General features: G+C 41.0%; 1 long non-coding RNA gene and 2 other non-coding genes across 3 annotated transcripts; 1 reads left to right on the top strand and 2 right to left on the bottom strand.

Annotated features, from left to right (window-relative positions):
• Positions 1 to 4,246: 4,246 nt before the first annotated feature.
• Positions 4,247 to 4,353, bottom strand: LOC133799090 (small nucleolar RNA R71). Its single transcript, XR_009876294.1, has one exon. It is a non-coding gene; the product is annotated as a small nucleolar RNA R71 (small nucleolar RNA).
• Positions 4,354 to 8,242: 3,889 nt separating this feature from the next.
• On the bottom strand, positions 8,243 to 8,349 carry LOC133799001 (small nucleolar RNA R71). The gene has a single exon (XR_009876211.1). It is a non-coding gene; the product is annotated as a small nucleolar RNA R71 (small nucleolar RNA).
• A 2,833-nt stretch (positions 8,350 to 11,182) lies between these two features.
• On the top strand, positions 11,183 to 12,918 carry LOC133793791 (uncharacterized). The gene is made up of 3 exons (XR_009874957.1): positions 11,183 to 11,329; positions 11,957 to 12,018; positions 12,737 to 12,918. It is a non-coding gene; the product is annotated as an uncharacterized LOC133793791 (long non-coding RNA).
• The last annotated feature ends 13,036 nt before the right edge of the window (positions 12,919 to 25,954 follow it).

The raw sequence follows: 25,954 nt of genomic DNA, 5'->3' as shown, positions 1-25,954 counted from the left end.
GGAATGAATTGGACCAGGAAGTGGATATTTTTGTGGAGTATGAATGGAAACCCACTATATGCACGAATTGCTCTGGTCTAGGACATGAAGCTCATATTTGTAGGAAGAATAAGGCAGTCAAGCAGGAATGGGTTCCAAAACAGAGGGTCTTCGAACCAAATGCAAATAAAGCTACTGTGGATGAAGATGGATTTCAGGCAGTTACCAAAGGAGCTAAGATACAGGAATTTATAGTTAATCAAATGACTGTGAATAACAAGTTTGGTCTGCTGGATGAGGATTCTGAGATTGAACTGTCACAAGGGAGTAAAACAGGAAGAGAGGGGGGAGGACCCTCTACACATAATGGATAGAATACTTACATGGAATATACGGGGGATTAACAGCCAACAAAAACATAGGGAGATTAGGCAGATGATTCTTTCAAAGAAGGTTGGCTTGGTTAGTCTGCTCGAAACAAAAGTGAAAAATAAGAATATGGGTTCTATATATACCAGTTTATTTTCTGGGTGGTGTTTCACGAACAATAATTCTTGGGTTGATAAGGGTAGGATAATAATTGCTTGGAACCCAAGAGTTTTCTCCTTGGATATCAAGCTATGTACTGCACAACTAATTCATTGTGTTGTACAGGTTCCAAATAAAACAGGCAGATTTTTGGTCACCTTTGTATATGGCTATAATGTTGAGTCTTTCAGGGAGCAGCTATGGAAGGATTTACAAGAATTGGCTGGTGGTATCACTGAACCTTGGATGGTGATAGGTGATTTCAATGAAATTCTTTCACTACAAGATAGAATTGGCAAAAAGACTACCACTAAGTTGTCAAGTAATTTTCTACAGTGTTTGCAATTCTGTCAGTTGGAAGACCTGAAATTTTCAGGGTGCTATTATACTTGGAATAATAAACAGAGAGCTAAGGAGAGGGTGTATTCAAAGATTGATAGAGCTGTAGTGAACTCACAATGGATTGACCAATTTCCTAACTCAGAGGCTGTGTTCTTACCAGAAGGAGTTTTTGACCATAGTCCGATTTTGGTTAATTTTTCTTTCGAGATTCAGGGGGAGAAGAAGCCTTTTAGGTATTTTCGAATGTGGAAAGAGGCACCTGGTTATGAAGAAAAAATACAAACTAATTGGAATTTTTCAGTTGTGGGCTCTCCAATGTTTCAGGTAGTCTCTAAACTAAAAAGATTGAAGCAGGTTCTTTTGACTATAAAAAGAGAAGGCTTCTCGGACATTCAGCAGGCAGAGTTTAAGGCGGGGTTAACTTTGAAGGATGTTCAGGAACAATTGCAGAAGGACCCGTTAAATGATAGGTTGATTACTCAAGAATAGCTAGCTAGAGAACAATTTCTGTTTTGTCATAAAGCTTATCTGAGTTTCTTAGCTCAGAAAGCTAAAGTGGCTTGGATGGTTAATGGTGATGAAAATACACACGTCTTTCATGCTTCTCTTAAGGCTAGGAGAATTCAGAATAGGATACTGTCTATTAAGACTGAGGCAGGGGTTTGGGTAGACTCTCCTACTGATATTAAAAAAGCCTTCTTGGATTATTACCAAAGTTTGTTGGGGACAACTATGGTACACAGGAAAACAGTTTCTCGGTCAATTATGAAGCTTGGACCAGTTTTAAATACAGCTCAGATTCAGAATATCACAAGAGGTTATTCAACTCAGGAGGTTAAGGTTGTTATGTTTGGCATCCCAGGATTGAAAGCACCAGGCCCAGATGGATTTAGCAGTTACTTTTATCAAGACAATTGGACTTTGGTGGGTCCGGAGGTTACTACAGCAGTGTTGTCATTCCTGAATTCGGGTAAGCTTCTTAAGGAGATTAATAACACAACCATTACACTCATTCCCAAAAATATATGCCCTGATATAGTGTGTGACTTTAGACCCATCTTTTGTTGTAATGTCATATATAAAGTTGCCTCTAAGATGATATGCTCAAGAATTCGGCAAGTGTTACCAGAAATAATTGCAGAAAATCAAGGGGGATTTGTACATGGAAGATATATAGCTCATAATATCATGATATGTCAAGACTTAGTTCGATATTATGGGAGGCAAAGTTGTAGGCCAAGTTGCATGATCAAATTGGATTTGAGGAAAGCATATGATACTATAGAATGGGATTTTATTGAAGAAATGCTCACTGAATTTCAGTTTCCTCAGGAATTTATACAACTTATCATGGTATGTGTTCGCTCTCCTAGATTTTCACTGATGATTAATGGCTCACTAAATGGTTTTTTTTTAGGCCAAAAGAGGACTAAGGCAAGGTGATCCGTTATCTCCCCTATTATTTGTGCTTGGTATGGAGTATCTGTCTAGGATTATGCTTAAAGTTAGTTCTTCTCCAGGTTATAAATTCCATGATAGATGCACAAGTTTGAAATTGAACCATCTTTGCTTTGCTGATGATATTCTATTATTCAGTCATGGAGACTTTGTATCTATCCTATGGATGCTTAGGGGACTCAAACTTTTCTCGAAGACTTCGGGACTCTTTCCAAATGAAGCTAAATCTGCAATATATTGCAGTGGTATGTCTGGTTCAGAGATTGATAGAGTGGTGCAGGCTTCCAGTTTCAGTCAAGCTTCCTTACCTTTCAGATACCTGGGCATCCCCATCTGTTCTAAGCGCATAACAAATGCTGAATGTGGGATTATACTAGAAAAGATGGTAGCTAGAATTCAACAGTGGAGTTCTAGGAACCTATCTTATAGTGTTAGAGCTATTCTGATAAATTCAGTCTTGCTGTCAATACACTCTTATTGGGCTCAAATTATGGTGTTGCCAAAAAAGTTATTGAAGGATATTGAAGCCATTTGCAGGGCCTTTCTTTGGAAGGGAGTGGCTGATTCTCATAGTCCAGGAGCAGTTGCCTGGTCTACCGTATGCACACCAAAATCAGCAGGAGGATTAGGCTTCAGGAGAATATTGGAATGGAATTTTGCTACTTTGGGAAAGTATGTATGGGCAATAGCATCTAAGAAGGATAATCTATGGGTACGGTGGATTCATAGTATCTATTTGCAAAGCATGGACTGGTGGACTTACCCAGTGCAACAAAATTGCAGCTGGTATTGGAGGAAAATTGTAGAAATTAAGGAATTGTTCAGAGCAAAAATGGACAGGTCATCATTTATAGCAATGAAGTATAGTGTTCAAACGAGACACTCAATATTATATGAACAACAAACCAAGGTTCAATGGAGTAAATATGTCTAGGAGAGGTGTAGTATTCCGAAGCACAGATACATACTTTGGCTAGCTATGCATCAGAAACTGAGAACCAGAGAGTATCTCAGTAGGTTTTGGCATGAAATGGACAAGCTATGTTTGCTGTGTGGGGATCACAATGAAGAGATTTCTCATCTTTTTTTTCAATGTACTTACAGCAAACAGTGTCTAGTGAAGATGAAGGAATGGCTAGGCTGCCGAGCACAAACAGAGAATTTTTACAAGTTACTGCAATGGATTTCCAAGGCGAAATACTTCAGCAAACTCAGGAGAAGGTTCTGCATTGCAGCTGTCTCTCCATTAGTATACCATCTATGGAGATTCCGAAATGATGCCTTGTGGTCATGCAAGATTTGGCATGTAAATCATACTTTAGAGAGAATCAAAACAGAGTTGAAATTGAAACTTACTGTATTAATGTACAAGGGGAAACAAGATAGCGATAATGACTGGATTCAAAAGTTGTAAAGTTAGATACATGGATATAAGTTAGGTATATGGAGTGGAAGTCATATAGGGGTAGATAACTCCAACAGAAATCCAACAGTGTACATGATTGATTTTGAGCAATATAATCATTCTTATTCACCAAAAAAAAAAAACCCATTCACAATGGCTCGCAATGATGAAATCCAACCAAGAACTATCAATGACTACCTCCATCCTACTCGCACCTCCACTCCTTCATGCAGTATCTTCCCTCCTAATATGCCCACATTAGTCTTTAAACCTGTCATGATTCAACTCTTGCCCACATTTCATGGAATGGAAAACGAAAGCCCATACGTGCATATCAGAGAATTCGAGGAGGTAGTAGCCACTTTCTATAACTGAGCCGAAAATGTCGATGTTGTGCGACTAAAGTTTTTCCCTTTCTCCTTGAAAGACAAAGCCAAAAGTTGGTTATACTCTTTGAGACCTAGGTCGATTGGAACATGGGAGGAGATGACCAAATCTTTATTTCTGAAACACTTCCCCAGCCATAAGACCAACAGTCTAAAACGACGGATTTCCACATTTTCCCAAAAGGACAATGAAACGTTCTATCAAGTCTGGGAAAGATTCAAAGATTTGTTGAATCAGTGCTTGCACCATGGAAATGAGAACTAGCGTTTGGTCAGTTACTTCTATGAAGGCCTCACGAGTTGTGAGCATCAGTTTGTAGAAATGTTATGCATTGGTCAATTCCTCAAAAAAGAGTCAGACGATGCTCTTGAATATCTTGAAGAAACCGCAAAAAAGTCTCACACCTGGACTGGTCCAAGTGCTACTGACAGCACCAACCGACACAAGCCATCTGGGATCTATCAACTTCGAGAAGAGGATAGTGTTAAGGCCCAACTCAAAGCTTTGAAAAAGCAGATTGAGGTCTTAATGACGAAAAATGGCCAAAAATCGCACATGATCGCTCAAGCGGAACCGCAAGAACCTTGCTTTGTTTGTGGAGGGACGGAGCACTTAGCTAAGGACTGCTTAGCTTTGAATGAAATGAGGGGGGTTTATGAGGAGCAATGCAACGCCTTAGGGGCATATAACAAGTCATTCTCCCATACGTACAACCCTGGTTGGAGAAATGATTAGAGGTGAAAAGTGCACCTTTATTGATTTTAAATGCCAAAATAAATTAAGTTTTGATTATTATTTTCATTTAATTAATATGATATATTTTATGGATGAAAATATTTGATCATGATTTAATTTATTGTTATTTTGTAGGAATTAATTGGTATTTTGGCATAAGGAAAAAGAAAGAATAAAGAAAGAGTTAAATCTGAAAAACAAAAGGGAATGTGGCATTTTTGAAGTGAAGGAGCCCATTTTTTTTGGCCCAAGCCCAGCAGCAAGCTCTCTCTTCTCTTTGCCCAGCCGCCACGTGTCACCGCCACAGCTCGCCACGCCAACAGCTACCCAGCCTGCCAGCAACTCGTCTCGCGCCACCTGTTCGCATCATCTCCTCCAAGGCAGCGTACCAGCCCGTTTCTAGCAGCTTGCCTCACCAATTGATCCCTGCCAAAGACCCCAGCATATATCTTAAGCACTCCAGGCCCAAATGCAAATGCATCTCCATGCATCTCCAGGCCCAGCCTTCATTCTTTGCTTCCTTCTGCTGAGACCCAATTTGAGTCCAATCCAAATGCACACCCAAAGCATCAAGCCCACCAGACCCAACTCTCTCCTCTCCTAGCTAGTGCCTACGTGGCACTCCCTCATTGGCTGGAAATGGGTCAAAACCCTCTTGTGTCACCAGCCATGTTTTGTGGGTATTGAGCTTTGTAAATTGCTATTTTGAGCTTTAAAGATCATGTTTTTGTGGTATTTTAGAAAAAGAGCATTTTGACTATACACAAAAATAGCTAGGGTAATATTAATAATAAGATTTGATTTTTCAAAATCATATTTTATTATTAATATTTAAGATTTATTTTGTAAACTCCATTTTGTTGTTTAATTTCTTTTTAGTCCTTTTCTCCATCTATAAATAGGGACACTTTCTTCACATTTGGTATGTAATTTTTAGAGTAGAGAAACTATAGCAAAATTTCTACTCACTTTCTTCTCATATTTTCTTCTTAGAATTTTGTGAGAATCATGAGCATAATGGCCTAATCTTCCTAGGAAGGTTAGGGATGATTCCATATGCAAGTAATGTTATTTTGCTACTTTGATTTACTATGTTTTTAATGTAATATATTTGAGTTATTTATGTTCTTTCATCTCTATCTTTATTTTGTTATCTTTATTTACTTATGCTAATAGTATATAGGATTAGTCATGCTCTTTCTATGTGCTTCTAATTAGTAAAAGTAATATTGAAACATAATTTTATGTCTAATCTTCTATTGCATTATTGCCCTTGGGTATTTTGTCATTTTTAGATTTTTCATAAGATTAACTTTGTGTTTTTAAAGTAAAGAACTTTATAACTCAAATGGACTTTTGTTAGAAAAGAATATGAACTTTAATGTTAGATTTTCCAAGTAAATGTTGGGATGTGAACTATTTACTTGTGTATTTTTGTAAATCAAGTAACCAAGTAACTAAGCAAGCATATGGAGGATTCTTGAAACCTTTCCATTTCTCAAACTCTTGATTACATCTTACATTTATCTCACCAATCTCACTTTATCATTTCATCAAAAAAATACAATACCAAAATCTCAAATCTCTTTCCATTTACAATTTTATTTATTTCTTGTTACTAACTTTTTGTGTTATTTTCTACTAATCTTTTGATTTTAGGTTACCTCCTTGTGGATTGATCGCCCGATTATACTACAACCACCGCTTAGAGGTTGTCACATTTTGGGCGTTAAACAAATTTTGGCGCCGTTGCCGGGGAGGTAATTTTCAAAGGTTTAGTGAAATTTTTACAAAAATATTAGTAACTTTATTTGTGTTTTTGTTGGAATAAATATTGTGTTAGTATTTTTTTTATTTACTATTTTTTTATTAATTAGATTATTATTATAACAAAAATAAAAAGAAAAAAAATAAAAAAAAAATTCTTTATTTATATATATATATTTTTCTTCTCTTCTACACTTTTTTTTTCGGTAACCAAAAAAAAAAAATTATATTCATATATATATATACATATCTATAAAAAAAACTAAAAAAAAAAAAAGCAAAAACTAAAAAAAAATATATATTTATTCTTATTTCTATTTCTTTTTTTTTTCTTTTCCATTTGCCTCTCTTTTTGTTTAAAAAAAACTATATATATATATTTATATAATTATTTTTTTTAGCTAATTCTTACTCCATTTTTCTTTCTTAATTTCTATTCTATTTTTTTTAATTTAATACATATTTGAAAAAAAAATTGATTAAGCTTGCTATTTTCTCTTCACTTTAATTTTCGTTTCTTTATTTTATTTTGTTTTGTGTTTTTTTTTTATTATTTTGTTACTTAGTTTAGGTTTTTCTTTTCCTTTGCCTTAGTTTTCCTTAGAATTTAGGTTTTACAAAAAAATAAAATAAAATAAAATTGCCTAAAATTGTTCATAAAACTCTTAGTATTGGGAACAATTGTGTAATATTACAAATGGTAGAAACCGATATAGTTCTGTCTAGAAAGATTGGTTGTTAAATAAGGTTTGTGATAGCGTTACCCTCCACACTTACCTAGGAACCTCGGGGAGTTCTGTCTAGGCAAGTGTGGCTCTAAAGCGGTACCTTGGCAACCTTCCCAATCGGCCTGGGAACATTTCGAGCATCTACCTTTGCACTATTACATTGTTGAACTTATTACTATAAGAAAACCAAGCTTGTTCTGTCAAAATAAACAATCTCATTCTGCTTAAAGGTTGTTTGGTCGAAAAGGTTGACTTGTGATCCACCATACTTACTCAGTAACCTCGGGGAGTTCTAGTAAGGCGTTGGAGATCACCCGAAAACCTCCAAATCTACCTAGGAACAAGTTTAACAAAAATAAAAAATAAAAAAAAAAAGGAGACATAAAATAAATCTAATTCTGATTTCCGGGAGTGGATGAATCATCATGAAACTTCCAGTGACACTTCTTCCAATTCATCTGCCACTCCTACTGGAACTCCTTCCACCAATCCTGCTTCTCCACAAACTTTCGTTGATAATAACTCATTCGCAATGGCTCGCAATGATGAAATCCAACCAAGAACTCTCAATGACTACCTCCATCCTACTCGCACTTCCACTCCTTCATGCATTATCTTCCCTCCTAATATGCCCGCATTAGACTTTAAACTTGGTATGGTTCAACTCTTGCCTACATTTCATGGAATGGAAAACGAAAGCCCATATGTGCATATCAGAGAATTCGAGGAGGTTGTAGCCACGTTCTATAACCGAGCCGAAAATGCCGATGCTGTGCGACTGAAGTTCTTCCCTTTCTCCTTGAAGGACAAAGCCAAAAGCTGGTTGTACTCTTTGAGACCTAGGTCGATTGGAACATGGGAGGAGATGACCAAATCTTTATTTCTGAAACACTTCCCCAGCCATAAGACCAACAGTCTAAAACGACAGATTTCCACATTTTCCCAAAAAGACAATGAAACGTTCTATCAAGTCTGGGAAAGATTCAAAGACATGTTAAATCAGTGCCCGCACCATGGCTATGAGAACTGGCGCTTGGTCAGTTACTTCTATGAAGGCCTCACGAGTCGTGAGCGCCAATTTGTAGAAATGCTATGCAATGGTGAATTCCTCGAAAAAGAGCCAGATGATGCTCTTGAATATATCGAAGAAATTGCGAAAAAGTCTCACACCTGGACTAGTCCAAGTGCTACTGACAGCACCAACCGACACAAACCATCTGGGATCTATCAACTTCGAGAAGAGAATAGTATTAAGACCCAACTCGAAGCTTTGAAAAAGCAGTTTGAGGTCTTAATGACGAAAAATGGGCAAAAGTCGCACATGATCGCTCAAGCGGAACTGCAAGAACCTTGCTTTATTTGTGGAGGGACGGAGCACTTAGCTAAGGACTGCTTAGCTTTAAATGAAATGAGGGGGGTTTATGAGGAGCAATGCAATGCCTTAGGGGCATATAACAAGCCATTCTCCCATACGTACAACCCTGGTTAGAGAAACCTCCCAAATTTCAGTTGGAGAGATTCCAACCAAGCTCAATCATCTGGAGGCCAATGGAGAAATGAGCAACAAGTTCAACCATCAAAGGCGTATTCTGCACCTTAATACAATGCTCATCCACAACAAAATTCTCTCGAGAATACTCTTCATGCATTCATGGAGGAACAATCCAAACTGAATCGTCAAATGATGGAAGAAATCAAGGAAATGAAATGTCAATTCTCAAAATTGACTGAATCCTTGGCTATTCCGAAAAAAGGCAAACTCCCTTCCCAACCGAAATTCAATGTTCAAGGCCAACACATGGCCCAATCTTCAAATTCAAATGATCAAAACGTCAAGGAAGTGAATGCCATCACGACGAGAAGCGGTAAAACTTTGCCAGACCCACCCATTAAATCCAACTCTCCCAGTATTCCAAAAGTCATTTCCGAAAATCCACCACTCAATGCCACTCCAAAGATACCATTTCCCCAGGCTTTGAAACCTGTTGGGAAACTTCCTGATAACCGAGCTGAACTCCTTGAGCACTTGACACAAGTGAAGATTAATCTTCCTCTGCTTCACATCATTAAGCAAGTGCCCGCTTATGCTAAAATCATCAAGGATCTTTGCACTGCAAAAAGGAAGCACCATGTTAAGAAGACTGCCTTCTTGACCGAGCAAGTGAGTGTGGTGATTGAACAAAAGGCACCGCCAAATTACAAAGATCTCGGTTGTCCCACCATTTCTTGCCAAATTGGGACCCATGAAGTCATCCAAGCCTTACTTGATCTTGGCGCGAGTGTCAATCTCATGCCTTATTCTGTATACTCGTAACTCGGTCTTGGAGAAATGAAGCCAACATCTGTTGTACTACAACTTGCTGATCGTTTCACCAAAAAGCCTAGGGGTATCGTTGAGGATGTATTGGTTCAAATTGAAAAATTCTATTACCCCGTGGATTTTCTTATTCTTGATACCCAATCTGTGGTGAACATGGAGTCTAAAATTCCTATTATCCTCGGAAGACCATTCCTTGCTACTGCAAATGCTTTGATCAATTGTCGGAATGGTTTAATGAAGATATCGTTTGGAAACATGACTCTTGAAGTCAATATCTTCCACATTGGGAAACAACCCTGAGAAGATGATGAATGCTATTAAACATTCATGATTGACTTTTTAATTCCCGAGGAGGTTCAATTGCGCAACAACTTTGATAATCTTGATGAACTCCTCCTTCTGTCCGACAACGAAAGTCCGAGCTCTATTGAGTCTACTCTTGCAATATCAGATCGCATAGACTCACGCAATAGAAGGACTCAGTTTTGGCAACCTCGCAAGAGGGCACAGCCGAAAACTTCAGCCGAAGAGGTTCCAATTGTTCAATTGACCCAACTTCCCGAGGGTTTGAAACATGCCTTCTTGGGAGACGGTGAAACCTTTCCAATTATCATCTCGTCCAACCTTCAAAATTCTCAAGAATTGCAGTTACTCGAGCTACTGCGAACGCATAAATCTGCGATAGGTTGGACGCTTGCTGATATCAAAGGTATTAGCCCTTTAATTTGCTTCCATCGAATCAATCTGGAGGATGAAGCTATCCCCCGAAGAGACCCTCAGCGGCGACTGAACCCCACTGTAACTGTAGCACCCACATTATTTTGATATAATATAGCCAATAATCACATGATTGCATTGCATTGAATTACATATTATACAATATGTATAATTTGAGCATATGCATATTCTTATAAGTGTTTTCATGTATAAGTATACAAGTTGTGTATGTGATGTCTATATGTATGCTCAATATTATTAACCTTGTGGCATTTGAGTTGCCTTTTATGGGTGTTTGATGTGCTCAAGATATAAGAAAGTATGAAAAATATGGACAAGGCATGGAATTAAGTGAGGAAAGTGAGATATAGAAGGCAAAAGATGTTAAGTGGTGAAAAATAGTACAATGTCGATTACTAGTATTTCGGGGTAAAATTGAGTATTAGTGGATTTACCAAATATAATTGAGGTATGATTAAGGATTCATTGATGAATTAAAAATGGTTTTAGAACCATTAGATCAATTCTTGATGGGAGGTATACATAATCAGTGGTATTGATGCAAAGTGAAAACGAGCTTAGCATAAGTGCGCAACGCTCGATCGGGTAAGCATAACTATTGGGTATGAACTCATATGGACCTAAGGTTTGGTATGAGTATTTTACACATAAGGATAATAGGCCTAGAAGATGATTAAGTCGAAATTATTGAAGTGATAAGGTTTTCATAAGTCAAAAGGTGAAATGATGAGGTGCAAGGTGTCAAATTTTGATACAATAAGGCCAAATCATTGAAAATAAAGAATTTTCATCAACCTTATCACTTTGCACGACCAAGACTCTGAAAAACAGAGAGAAAAGAAAACCAAAAACCATTTCTTGGCTGGTTTGAAGAAATTCTAAGGAGATCCAAGTGAAATCAAAGCCAAAAAGTGGATTAAGCTTTGTTCTAGCCTTTTTATGGTAAGTTCTTGTACTTGGAAGTTAAACTATGTTTTTGAATTTTGTTGAGAGCTTATCTATGGTGTTTTATCTCTTGTTAAGATATTTCTTGGTGGTTTCCAAGTGGTTTGAGGTTTAGAAAAGCTAGAAGAGATTGTTTTCGCCGAAAAGTTGCTCCGTAAGTGAAATTTTGTGTTTTATGAGGTTTTCGAGGTTCTTGGAGTACATACTGATTTTTTTGGTTATTTGATTGAGTTTATAAGATAGTATATATGTTTATAAATGTTTAAATAGATGTGGAGACTCATTTAATTTGGGTGATCTTCTAGGAAATTAGAATTTTATCAAAATCGGTATGTGATAACTTTATGATGAATTATGTTGGTATTTGGGATATATGGTTATGGCAGGTTATTTGATGTTGATTATTGGTTGATTTTGATATTTGAGGATAGCTAAAATTAAGGGGAAACTCTGTCAAAATTTCTCCAAATGTCTAAGATAAATCTAACGCTCGATCTAGGTTGTTTAAGGTATTTTAGGCATGATTTGGATATGAAATTTGATATGATGTTTTATGGGTATTTTTAAATGAGAGTTCAATGTATTACTGCCATCATTATGATGAGAAATCCATGCCATTTTCAGGATAATCACATCAACACCTAAGACACCACTTGTTACACGGTGAATTATATTTTGGACAGAAGGTAAGTAAAGTACTCAACTGCAACACAAGAATTACATGTTATGTGAAAGTGTGCATTATATGAATATTTGGTGAGTAAGTGGTATTAACATACATTGGCACTTCATCATAAATCTGTATGCATGGCATAATAGTGATATGGTAAATTATTATATGATATAGGACCATGCATGATATTATGATGATTAATTATATGATGCCTTTGCAAGTTTTGTACAACATAAAAGAAAGTTGTAATAAGAAGTTTAAGTTTAGTGCCACTGTTTTGAAAAGGCAAATGAAAGTGTTAATAAGTGTAAACGGAGGCCTAAAGTAGGCTTATAGTGGCTGCCCAATAATTTGGGCTAGGTTTTAGTGAACCAATTATATTATTTGCCATGTTTCCGTTTTTATTTCTCCTCCATATGAGCTATTGTTATATGTATTGACACCATAGTGTGTGGCCGCCTTAACTCTTGAGCCCGACGGGGCAACGATGGAATAAGGTTTTTAATGTGCCCTACTATGGTGATGGCTAGCCGGAGGAGAACCCATGGGATTTTATATGATATGTGTAACAAGCCCTGCAGGCATTGGCATAATCAAACAGTGTGCACAATTTTAAGGGGCCCAAAATTTAAAAAGAAGTTGTGTATGTCCTTTGACATTGAGTAATTATTAGCATTGCATGCATTACTTTGCTTACTGAGCTTTAGGCTCACAGTTGTCTTGTGTTGCAGGTAGAGAAAGAAATGAGTGAATGACATAAGGAGAACTGAAGCATGGTCCTGGCCCTGAATTGTACATATGAACATATCGACCTTTTTGTGGGTTATTTCAGTTATCAGTGTGATGTTTGTAATAAAGTGTGAAGTTATGTTTTGAAAACATATTTGGTTATTTAATACTTATGTATAATAAGTTTGAGACACACTTTATGTTTAAAGTAAATAATGTGGAATAAGTTTTTTTTTTTTTTTTTAAATATCCAGACTTCCGCTGAAAGTAATTATGATATAGTTTTAAAACGTAACACCTCAAATATGGTTTTAACTGAAAATAAGTGAGGGTGTTACAGTAACGACCCGAATTTGCTAATCGGGCTTAGGGCCTTGATTAGTGTGCCTAGAGGGCAATAAATGATTTAATATACTTAAATGTGGATTTATGTGAATATATATGATAATGATGCATGTTTAGTTGAGTTAAATGTGCATGTGGGCCCCGTCTGGATATTAGGGGTATAAATGTGATAAATGTTATATACATGTGTTATGTCTGTGCAGCACGATCCGAGACAGTCTTGGGGAGCGGATAGCCTGAAAGTCACAACAGGGTTGAGATTCGGATTCGGGGTGAGTCGAGGGATAATTTGGGTACTAGGTGTGTTATGGGGTTATCGGGACATGAAAATAAATATTTGGAGATATATTTGAGGATAGAATGTCTAGGAGGGAATATTGGGGAAATTTACCATTTTTCCCTCGGGGACGTTTTGGTACCCCGAGCCTTAAGGTAACTACATAAACATAAGTTGAATAAGACAAACTTTAGAGATATACATAACACTTAAGGAACTGACTCATTCTTTCTCTCTAAGCAAGTGGATATCTCCTCTTTGGAGGCCTAGGGAGAACTTGGAGGAATTAGCTAGAAGCTAGAAGGATTTCAGCTGAGAAATCTTGGGAGCTAGGAGCTTGGGGATTAAGGATCAACTTCAGAGATTGAATTCAACAAGGTAAGCTCTAATTATGGGGATTATGTTGAGAATTGTTGCTGGTTTGTTAGAGTATGCATGTTAGTTAAGCTTGATCTGTGTTTGGCTATTTTAGGTGGGTTTTGGAGCAGATTTTGATGTGTTTTGATGTTGATATTGAGCTGGAATATATGTGTTAATTATATGGGTTTGATAGATGAGCTTTGGGTGAGTTAGCTTGAGGAAAATGCAGGGAAGAAGGTGAAAATTCTAGGTTTGGAGGTGAGGGCCGCGACCCGTGTGTGCGCGCGACCGAGTGTGGCCGAGGAGTTCATGCGCACCGCGACCCATGTGTGTTGCAGGGGTGTGCTAGCCACGGCTCTTGAGAGTGGGGCCACGACTCTTAGTGCCAGATTGTGTTTTAAGGGTGTTTAGGCTTGGGAACTCAATGGCTAAGGCTCGAGATGGATTTTATCACCCGGATTGATAGAATTCAAGGTCCCGGAGGTTAGGGTTATGGCTCGAAGTTATTTATTGGATTAGAACTTGATGGATGGATATTGTTAATGTGTTGAGACTAGGGTTTCGGCGAGGCTGAAGTTAGAGGACTGTGCTCGGGGAATCGGTGCTCGGAAAGCTCAGGACTCAGGTAAGAAAACCCTTGTTCCCATAGAGCTTGTATGTAGGGTTGAGCCCAATGTGTCTGAATAGAACTGGTATGCAGGGCTGAGCCCAATGTGTTTAAACTGCTGGGCGTAGCCCTTTGATTGAATTAGCTAGAATTCTGTATTTGCTTGTTATGCTATGAATGTTATTATGTGAATGATCGGCAAGAGCCGGGAACGGTGTAGGCCGAGGACGGCAGAGGCCAGGAACGGCGAAGGGCACGTTGAGTGCAAGGCCGAGAACGCCTAGGGGCCGGGAGCAGCGTTGAGCACGTGGTGTGCAAGTTGCTAGGGCGAGTCCCTAAAAGGATACCTGGGATATCCTCACGGCATGGTCCGCGAACCCAGGGCTTGGTAAACGCCTGGGACGGCTAGGCCGTATGTGTTTATCCCATTGGTGGCCTGTTTATATGTTTGATATATGTGTGTTGCATATGTTATCTGTTTGTGGGTTTTCTTGCTGGGCTTCGGCTCACAGATGCTCTGTGGTGCAGGTAAGGGTAAAGAGAAGGCCAACCAACCATGAGTGTAGCGGGCGTGAGGCGGCGTGTACATGTTTGGCCAGCCTGGCTGCCACAGCTAGAGGAATTTGGGAGATGCTTGTAAATAAACCTAGATTTTGTCATTTAGTCGACTTGGTTCAGTTTATATATTGTAAATATTTCCAAACTGTATTTTCGGATCCCAAGTGTAAAACTTTTAAGATTTTCTATGGAAATTATTATTTCTAAAGTTTTTCCTTTGTCTATGACTTAATTACACTATTAACTCTAAAACCTCGATTAGCGAGTTAGACGCACGTTTTTAAACTCACTAGTAACGACTCTAAGGAAGTAGAGCGTTACAACTAGGTATCAGAGCGAGCCAAGGTTATTGGTTTTGGAGTTTGACCGAACATGTACACACGCTGTCAGTGACAGGCTCAACTCAGGGTTGGTTGGTAAGATTAGCTAATATGTCTGAATATGTGTTTGAATGCCCTGTTTGCCTGCTTATTTTATATAGAGCATGATGAATGAGTTAACATATGCATGATGCTAGGGAAGGGCCCGTTGTGTGTTATATGTTATATGGGTTATGATTTGTGGATGACTGATGTGCTTGGGAGGTGGTTTTGGATGTTGTTATCATGCCTGATGAGCGGCATCGTTGGTTGCAGGCATATTTGTTGAGATGCCTCAACAATCAGCTAGACTCCGCGGCAGTAGGGCCGAGGGTGACAACCAGGGTCAGGACCCTCCACCTGCCCCACAGAATTGGCAAGAGATGTTTGCTGAGATGGAAGCGAGATTGTAGCGAACAGAGGAAGAGTTGCGACAGTTGAGGCAGTAGGCTCCGCCTCAGGTTACTGGGCTGCTAGTACAGCAGGTTGCAGCGCCAGTGCCAGTGCAGTTTGCTATGGAGAATAAGTGGGAACCTTTGTATGAGAGGTTCAGGAAGCAGCATCCTCCCACCTTCGAGGGTGGATCAGACCCACTGCGGGTAGAGCAGTGGATGAATATGATTGCCTCAATTTTGGATTTTATGAGAGTTCAGGGGAATGAGAGGGTAGCCTGTGCTAGGTACATGTTTAGAGAGGATGCTCGCATCTAGTGGGACGTGGTGGTTCAGAGAAGGGATGTATCAGTTATGACCTGGGAAGAATTTAGAAACTTGTTTAATGAGAAGTACTACAGTGTGGCTGTACGAGCTGCAAAGGTTGATGAGTTTATCAACCTGACCCAGAATCGATCGACAGCGACAGAGTATGCAATAAAGTTTGACAGATTGGCGAAGTTTGCGCTAGATTTAGTGCCGATTGACGCGACAAGAAGGAATAGATTTGTGCGGGGGTTGAATGTTATGATCGCCCACGATGTGAATATTACCTTGGATCCAGAGACCACTACTTATGGTCAAGTTGTGGATAAGGCCCTTACCGCTGAGAGGGCCGAAGATCAGATTTGGAAGGATAGTGTTGTTAGGCACAATGCCAGGAGGATAGTGCCTCCTTTTGTAGGGTTCAGTCGTGGTGGTGGTTCTAGTGAGCAGAAGAGGAAGGCCCCAGATTCCTTTGTTCCTTCCAGTTCAGATAGGAGGGCACGGGGTACTTCCACCGGACGTCAGGGTGGCAGTGACAACTAGAGGAGTTTTCCAATGTGTCTGCGGTGCAGGCGTCGACACCAGGGTGAGTGCAGGATCAGGGCATGTTTTGTTTGTGGGAGTGCTAGTCATCTGGAGAGGGATTGCCCTCAAGTTAAGATGGAGGAGCAGAATCATAGTGACAGTCTTGCTCCTGCCAGGGTATTCACATTGACTCGAACTGAGGCGGAGGCTAGCCCCTCAGTTGTGACAGGTCAAATCTCTAATGCTGGTTCTTTGTATACTGCATTGTTTGATTCAGGGGCTACCCATTCATTTGTATCTGCTAGAGTGATAGATCAGCTTTGTAGACCTAGTGGTGTGTATGCTAGGGGATTTCAGACTTTGTTGCCAACATGGGAATTGGTAGTCTCTAGGAAGTGGATTAGAGCATTGCCTATAGAGGTAGATGGTAGGGAACTGTCTGTTGATTTGATTGAGTTAGAGATGGAGATTTTGATATGATTTTGGGAATGGATTGGTTATCAAAGTATGGGGTAATGATTGACTGCAAGTGCAGAATGGTGACTTTTGAACCAGAAGGGGAGGTACCCTTTGTGTTTGTAGGGTCAGTTAGTGGACCGCGTGTACCAATGATTTCAGCCCTAAGGGCTAGGGACCTGATGCAGGAAGGTTGCATAGGATTCCTGGCAAGCGTTGTGGATACTTCTAGGGTGGTGTCGGTTGGACCGGGTGAGACCAGATTGGTGTGTGAGTTTCTGGATTTGTTTCCAGCGGATTTGCCAGGGTTGCCGCCGCAAAGGGAGATTGACTTTGTTATAGTGTTGGTACTAGGAGCAGAGCCACTATCTAGGACACCTTATAGAATGGCTCCAGCGGAGTTAAAGGAGTTGAAGATTCAGTTGCAGGAGCTACTTGATTTGGGGTTCATCAGACCAAGTTTCTCGCCATGGGGTGCACCAGTGTTGTTCGTTAAGAAAAAGGATGGATCCCTTAGGATGTGTATTGATTATAGGGAGCTGAACAAGTTAACCATTAAGAACAAGTTAATCATTAAGAACAAGTATCCACTGCCTAGGATCGACGATTTATTTGATCAGCTACAGGGAAGAACAGTGTTTTCCAAGATAGATCTCCGATCGCGTTATCATCAGTTAAGGATTAAAGAGGAGGACATACCAAAGACCGCTTTCCGAACGAGGTATGAACATTATGAATTCCTGGTTATGTCCTTTGGATTAACCAATGCCCCAGCAGCTTTTATGGACATGGTGAATAGGGTTTTCAAGGATTATCTGGACAAGTTTGTGATCGTATTCATCGACGACATCCTGGTGTACTCCCAATCGGAGGCAGAGCACGAGCAGCATCTGCGGTTGGTTCTACAGCGGTTGAGGGAGCATAAGTTATATGCTAAGTTCAATAAGTGTGAGTTCTGGTTACCACAAGTTACATTTCTGGGCCATATCATCAGTAAGGAGGGGATTCTGGTTGACCCAAGTAAGATTGAGGCGGTCAGAGATTGGCCTAGACCGAGCAATGTTCCTGAAGTGAGAAGATTTCTGGGTTTAGCAGGGTATTATCGGCGGTTTGTTGAGGGGTTCTCCAGAATAGCTACGCCATTGACAGAACTGACAAAGAAGAAGACAAGGTATGTCTGGACGGATAGATGTGAGAATTGTTTTAAGGAACTGAAGCAGCGACTAATCACTGTGCCAGTGCTAAGCTTGCGGACAGAGAATGAAAAGTTTGTGGACTACTTTGATGCATCTAGGCAGGGTTTGGGGTGCATGTTGATGCAAGCTGGTAAGGTGATAGCCTATGCATCGAGACAGTTAAAGGAATATGAGCAGAGATATCCTACACATGATCTGGAGTTGGCGGCAGTGGTGTTTGCACTTAAGATTTGGAGGCATTATTTGTATGGTGAGAAGTGCGAGATATACACTAACCATAAGAGCCTAAAGTATTTCTTTACTCAGAAGAACCTGAATATGCGCCAGAGACGGTGGCTGGAGTTGGTTAAGGATTATGATTGTGATATCCTATACCATCATGGGAAGGCTAGTGTAGTGGCTAATGCATTGAGTCGGAAGGGCCCAAGACAATTGTTCAGTTCGAGTCAGATATCTGATAAGTTAGCTGAGGAGATGACCAGAGCAGGTATAGAGTTGGTGGTTGGTCAGTTGGCCAACATCACTTTTCAGTCTACACTCCTTGAGAGGATCAAGGAAGCGCAAGGGAAAGATTCTCAGTTGAGAGGTCATAGGGAGAGTGCCTTAGTCGGAGCACTGCAAAAAGGAAGCACCATGTCAAGAAGACTGCTTTCTTGACCGAGCAAGTGAGTGAGATGATTGAACAAAAGGCACCGCCAAAATACAAAGATCCCGGTTGTCCCACAATTTCTTACCAAATTGGGACCCATGAAGTCAGCCAAGCCTTACTAGATCTTGGCGCGAGTGTAAACCTCATGCCTTACTCTGTATACTCGCAACTCGGTCTTGGAGAAATGAAGCCAACATCTGTTGTGCTACAGCTTGCTGATCGTTCCACCAAAAAGCCTAGGGGTATTGTTGAGGATGTATTGGTTCAAATTGAAAAATTCTATTACCCCATGGATTTTCTTATTCTTGATACCCAATCTGTGGTAAACATGGAGTCTAAAATTCCTATTATCCTCGGAAGACCATTCCTTGCCACTGAAAATACTTTGATCAATTGTCGGAATGGTCTAATGAAGATATCGTTTGGAAACATGACTCTTGAAGTCAATATCTTCCACATCGGGAAACAACCCCGAGAAGATGATGAATGTTATCAAACATTCATGATTGACACTATAATTCCCGAGGAGGTTCAATTGCGAAGCAAATTTGATAATCTTAATGAACTCCTCCTTCTGTTTGACAACGAAATTCCCAGTTCTATTGAGTCTACTCTTGCAATATCAGATCGCATAGACTCACGCAATAGAAGGACTCAGTTTTGGCAACCTCGCTTTGAAGAGCTACCTCGTGAGAGGTCACAGCCAAAGACTTTACCCGAAGAGGTGTTGGGGTTTTATGCCCTAATTAAAACCCAAATTCTTTGTAATCTCATTTTATTATCAATAAAAGAATAGAAATTATTTTTTGACTTGGTCAATCACTTTGCTCACATGTTTTATTTTCATGATTATTTATTTAATATAAACTTCTATTAAATCCCGAGCATATAGCTAATCTTATTTATAGTGACGTAATCACAGTGGAATATAAATATGATTATATGTTCAAAATAAGTTAGTCCTAAGATTAGTCAGTGCACCAGATTTACACTGACTTGCCAATCTACGATATGATCTACTTACACATTACAGTGTTATGTTCTTTCCAGAACATTAGCAAAGTAGATAAGATCGGATGTATTTGTTACATCGGACAGGACCGATATTGACAGTTGATAAGATAAGTAAACATACCGTTTTTATCTATTCTAGTCATATCATATAGTTGACCATAGGTCAATTCAATCTCAATTCTGAGTGGTTAGTATTCTAACTGATTGTATTATTTGAGTTCTTTGACTTGTTCGTTACCAGCTTACCCTACGGACTAGCCCATACTTACATCTTGGGAACTCGGTAGTATAATTGAGTGGGAGTGTTAATCATAGATATGAACATCTATAGCTTCTGATGAAGAAGTGAAACGATGGTTTCCTTTTAGTTTGGTTCAAGGTGTTAAATGATAGAGATCTCATTTCAGTAATTAAATTAGTTTACTGAAATATCATTTACAAGGAACTAAGTGTTTTAAGGATAAAATACAATGAGGGGTAAAACGGTATTTTAGTCCTATCTCATTGTAGACCGTCTATAGAGGATTGAGTGACAATTATGGTTGTAACAATGGATAATTAATAGCGTATCTATATTTGTTATAGAGCGTTCTATGAATTCAAGAGTGCAATTCCAAGTCTATAGTGGAGTCATGAGGAATTAATAAGTTAGTAAATTTATTTGTTAGATTTATGATAACTTATTGGAGCTTGGTTTCATAGGCCCATGGTCCCCATTGTACCTTGGATAAAATCATCTAGATAGTCTCAATTAATTGATTTAATCATCAATTAGAATTATCAAAGTTGACCAGGTCAATTTTGGATAGTTTCACAGAGTTGTGTAATTTTGAGAAGAAAAGAGAAATTATGGCAGATTTATTAATTAAGATAAATTGGTATCTAAATTAATAAATAAATTTAAATCAATGTTCAAATTATAAATAATTAATTTGATAAAGGATTTAAATAATTATTTAATTAATTAAATCAATAGAAAATAATACAGGCCTTGATTTTAAGTCCAATGAGCTTATAATCAAATGGGAAATTTCACGGGCCTATAGCCCATAATAATTTCGACCTAGGGCTTCAAAATGGCTGTTATTTTATTGATTTTTTAATTAAATTAAATGGCCTAATTGAGTCTATAAAAGGAGTGCTTATAAAAATAAAAAAAAAATAAAAAAAAGGTGTTATCCAATAAATTAGCATTTGTGACGTGGCGAATAATCTCTTGACACGTGCCTGACACCTGGAGCGTCTGCTAGAGTATCGACCATGAGACACACCAGAAGCAGGACATACCTGTTTTTACCACGACCAGACTGGTCGGTGGTTCCGCTGGCAAAGCAACATTTATGGAAAGATCTTATGTATCCCGAATTTATTTCATGCAATCTTCTGAATATCCCATGATTCAAGGGATAATATCTGTAACAATATTGGGCAACCCCCCATGGGCCTATAAAAAGCAAGAGATGGCTCATGGGAAGGGACCTTTTGGCAGCTAAAAAACCATAGGAACATAGAAATTATCTGTGAAAACGAGGATTGTTTATGAGGAGTGTTGAAACTCATTGAGCCCAAGCTCTCTGATCGCACTTTTGTTCCCATATCAATATCATTCTAAGTGGACGTAGGTCATTACCAGACTCTGGGGCCGAACCACTATAAATTACTGTGTTTTCTTTACTTTTGTCATTACGTTATTATCTATACATATTCGCCTATATCATTCATATTTTGACTCCGTGTCAGTTGGCTAAAACGAGGGTCAACATTCTGGTGCTTTCATTGAGAGGGCGACTCATCATTGTTGATAAAACTAATGGCGAAAGCAGGGAAGAAAGCTGCTCAGACTGCCGCTGCACCGTCGAACCCGCCACCTCCTCCTCCCCCAGCAAGCATGGCGGAAGATGAACTGCAACTAGATTTTGAAGAGGAGGAAATGGACGATGCGACTTTGAGGAGCACCTTGGGCACGTTGCAGGAAGAGCTGGCAAGTCTGAGAGCCAATCAAGAGACTGCCGCAGAAGCTATGGCGAGGCAACAGCAGGAACTTGATCGTCAGAGGGCGGAGTTGAGCGAGAGACAGGCGGAGGTGGATCGCCGCCAGACTGAGGCCATGGCAGCCCTTGAAGCGGCCTTGCTGTTGGCCAGAAATCAGGCCGCGCCTGCCTCGCAGCCTAATCAACCTGAAACTGGGCCACCCCAGGGAGGTCCCAATCCTAGCCCACCAGTCCATCCTTCAAGTCCGCAAAGGCCTGAACAGCCCCAGATGCCCCATGACGACGTCCCACTGGACCCCGAGGCAGATCCACCATCCCACGCTGCTCGAGGTAATCCCCCGTAGCAAAGGCAGAATAGGGCCGAGCGACAGCCTCGTAGTCCTAGACGCCGCGAGAATGATGGGCCACACCAAGCGAACAGGGGTCACTACCCTCCTGGTAACAGGAGAGACTCGGAGTTAGGCTCTGCGGTCCGTGGACCCCAGCAGCATGATAATGCACGGGGACATCGCGACCAGCGCAGGCCACCCCCTAACGCTCGAGGTGTTTCTGCCAGAGACGGGAATAGAGGGAACGACCAGTCTTACCATAGCCAGTCAAAGTTCAAAGATGGCCACGGCTACAACGAGGCTGACTCAGGCAAGAACAATGCTGATGGGAGGAACGGAAATAAAGGTAGGAGCAGGAGCCAAATACCTCAAGATGATCAGCCAAATAGACAAGATGCTGGGGGGCAACCCCGGCAAAATAATGTCTTCAACCGGCTCGGAGGTAGCGAGCAACGGAGAAGAGAGGAAGATCTAAGAGACATACTCAATGATCGTCGAGAGAAGCACGGTGAGAACATCCCCCCAGCAGCGGAGAATGTAGCTATTCCTACTACCTTGCAAGCCCAGATAGACGCACTAAATCAGGTTGTGCAACAATTGGTCGGAGGAAGAACCTCTTATATTGACCACGATAGAAGAAAGGGCACTCCATTTATCCAAAGAATAGCCAACGCAGAGACTCCCGGCAAGTTCAAGATGCCCACGCTCCCGAACTTTGATGGATATGGAGATCCCGTCTCGCATGTGAATAAGTTTGAAATCCAGATGGACATTCAGAAGGTATCCAAAGACGCTCGGTGCAGGATCTTTCCTGCAACACTTTCTGAAGCCGCGCAGGAATGGTTCTTTAAGTTCCCACCTGCAAGCATAGTTTCCTGGGAAATGTTCGTAAGGGAGTTCTACGGACAGTTCTACGCAGGTCGTGTCCACCCGACCGAAGCAAATCAACTGGTTGAGATCCGCCAGCAAGATGGAGAATCGCTAAAAGATTACATCCAGCGCTTTATGCGAGCGGCAGCCGGAGCAAAGACAGTCGGGGACGAAGGAAAGATGATGGCTATAACTGCGGGAGTGAGACGCCGCTCGCCCCTGTGGAAAAGTCTTCGTAAGGATGGGGTCAGAACCACCCAGGAATTCTTAGACCGAGCTGATCGATATATCAAACTCGAAGAAGCCATTGCCGATGATGGAAAATCCTCGAACAAGGGCAAGAAGGCTGCCGAACCCGCCAAAACCGCCAATGGCACTAAACCAAATGGCAACGGCAACGGCAATGGAAACGGCAACGGTAATGGCAAGAATGGTGGGAAACGGCAACACAATGAGCCTTCCACCTCCGACAATAAGCGAGCTAAGAGTAATCGTTATGAACCTAGGTTCACTAACTACACTGCCCTCGTTGAGTCTCGAGGAGAGGTATACCAGGCAACAAGCTCTAGCGTGCCCTACAAGAAGCCTGGGCCCATTCGAAAAGACATTTCGAAAAGAGACACTACCAAATTCTGTCGTTATCATAACGACTATGGACATGACACTAATGAATGCAACCAGCTAAAAGATGAAATCGAGTTCCTCATTAGACAAGGACACTTGAGAAGGTACGTACGGGCCTCGGGAACTTCCCAACGAGAAGCTCCAGGTGGCAACGAGCAGACGTCCACACGCCAACGCTCGCCACCATTACAGCCTGCCCCCGTAGCCGGAACACTTTTAACCATCTGTGGAGGCCCACACCTCGCTGGAAATAGCGGAAAGACTAGAGAACGTTATGCTCGGACTCTGCGCCACGACCAGGACATCGAGATGATGACTGTGGAGGACCGAGCACCGAAAAAGGCCCGCTCAGAGGAGTGCAGGATAACCATTTCTGAAGGCGACGCCCAACACGTCCGGTTCCCACATTCCGATCCGCTGGTCGTAGATATCCAAATGGCCAATATGATGGTAAAAAGAACACTGGTCGATACAGGAAGTTCAGTAAACATCCTCTATAAATCAACGCTGGAACGCATGAAGCTGTCCGTGAAGGACTTGGAGCCCTGCAATCAAACCATATACGACTTCTCTGGAGAAGGACTCGTTCCAGCCGGAATGATCAAACTCCCAGTGACAACGGGTACAGCGCCCGCTTCAAGGACATTACTCGCCACTTTTGTAGTGGTCGATTTTCCTTCAGCGTATAACGCCGTTATTGGAAGACCCATACTGGTTGAACTGAGGGCCGTCATCTCCATGTGGCACCTAGCCATGAAATTCCCAACGGACGCAGGGGTAGGATGCGTTTTGGGAAACCAAAGGGAAGCCAGGGAGTGCTATAACGCCTCGATCACAAAGGCAAAAAGTGGAACATCTAGGAGCGCTACCCCAGAACGATTGCAGATGACGGAAGACAGCAAAACCCAATCAGGTGGAAAAGTCACCAAATAGGGTGTTGCCCAAAGTGAGGATATAGATTTGGATCCTCGCTTTGGGGATTTTGAAGAAAATGTTGGGCCCGTCGAGGACCTGGAGGAGGTCCATCTCGATGAAAGAGACCCGACTCGAATCGTAAAGATTGGGAAGAATTTAGAACCTACTGCGAAACAAGCGCTGGTGGAATTCTTTCAAGGGAACCAGGGGGTTTTCGCCTGGTCACATAAAGACATGGTCGGAATAGATCCTGCGGTGATCAGCCATGTCCTGAACATAGACAAAGTCTTTCCACCGGTGCAACAAAAAAGAAGGCTGCTCGATAAAGACAGGTCAAGAGCCTTGAAAGAAGAAGTCGAAAAACTTAAAGAAAATGGGTTCATCAGGGTGGCGTTTTATCCATCATGGGTCTCCAATCCGATGTTGGTCCCCAAGCCTAACGGCAAATGGCGGACCTGTGTGGATTTTACAAACCTCAATAAAGCCTGCCCAAAAGACTGCTTCCCACTCCCGAGGATCGACCAGCTAGTCGATGCAACTGCTGGGCATGAGACCCTTTCGTTCATGGATGCGTATTCAGGCTATAATCAGATCAACATGCATCCCCCTGATGAGGATCATACCAGCTTTCGGACCGATACGGGCTTATATTGTTACAAAGTAATGCCCTTTGGACTGAAGAACGCAGGTGCAACTTACCAGCGATTGGTCAACCACATGTTCAAGGGGCTGATCGGGGTAAGCATGGAAGTATACGTGGATGACATGCTGGTAAAGTCCAAGAAGGCTGAAGGACATGTGAAGGATTTGCAAGGGTGCTTTGATGTGTTAAATAAGTACCATATGAAGTTGAATCCCCTCAAATGTTCCTTCGGAGTCGGGTCAGGAAAGTTTTTGGGATTTATAGTGAATTCAAGGGGAATCGAGGCCAACCCCGACAAAATAAAAGCCCTGATCGATATGAAGTCGCCAGAAAAGATCAAGGATGTCCAAAGCCTGACCGGAAGGATAGCTGCCCTTAGTAGATTCATCTCAAAATCAACTGACAAGTGCGTTCCATTCTTCAATCTACTTAGGGGAAATAAAAAGTTTGAATGGACGGAAGACTGCGAGCAAGCATTCCAGACAGTAAAGGCTCACATGTCGCAACCTCCTGTCCTATCAAAACCAATGGAAGGAGAGACTTTGTACATTTATCTGGCAATTACCGAAGTTGCTGCTAGTGCGGTACTGATACGGGAAGAAGAAGGCGTGCAGAAAGCTGTTTACTACGTCAGCAAAAGGCTGATCGGTGCAGAATTAAAATACCCACCGATCGAAAAATTAGCGTATTGCCTAATTCTAGCTTCCCGAAAGTTGCGACCGTACTTCCAAGCCCATCCTATCACGGTTTTGACTGACCAGCCCCTTCGGCAGGTCCTCCAAAAACCTGAGGCGGCTGGACGAC

Source organism: Humulus lupulus, chromosome 8 (genome assembly GCF_963169125.1).
Source record: "Humulus lupulus chromosome 8, drHumLupu1.1, whole genome shotgun sequence".
Lineage (NCBI taxonomy): Eukaryota > Viridiplantae > Streptophyta > Magnoliopsida > Rosales > Cannabaceae > Humulus > Humulus lupulus.
This window is presented reverse-complemented; position numbering and strand designations above follow the sequence as displayed.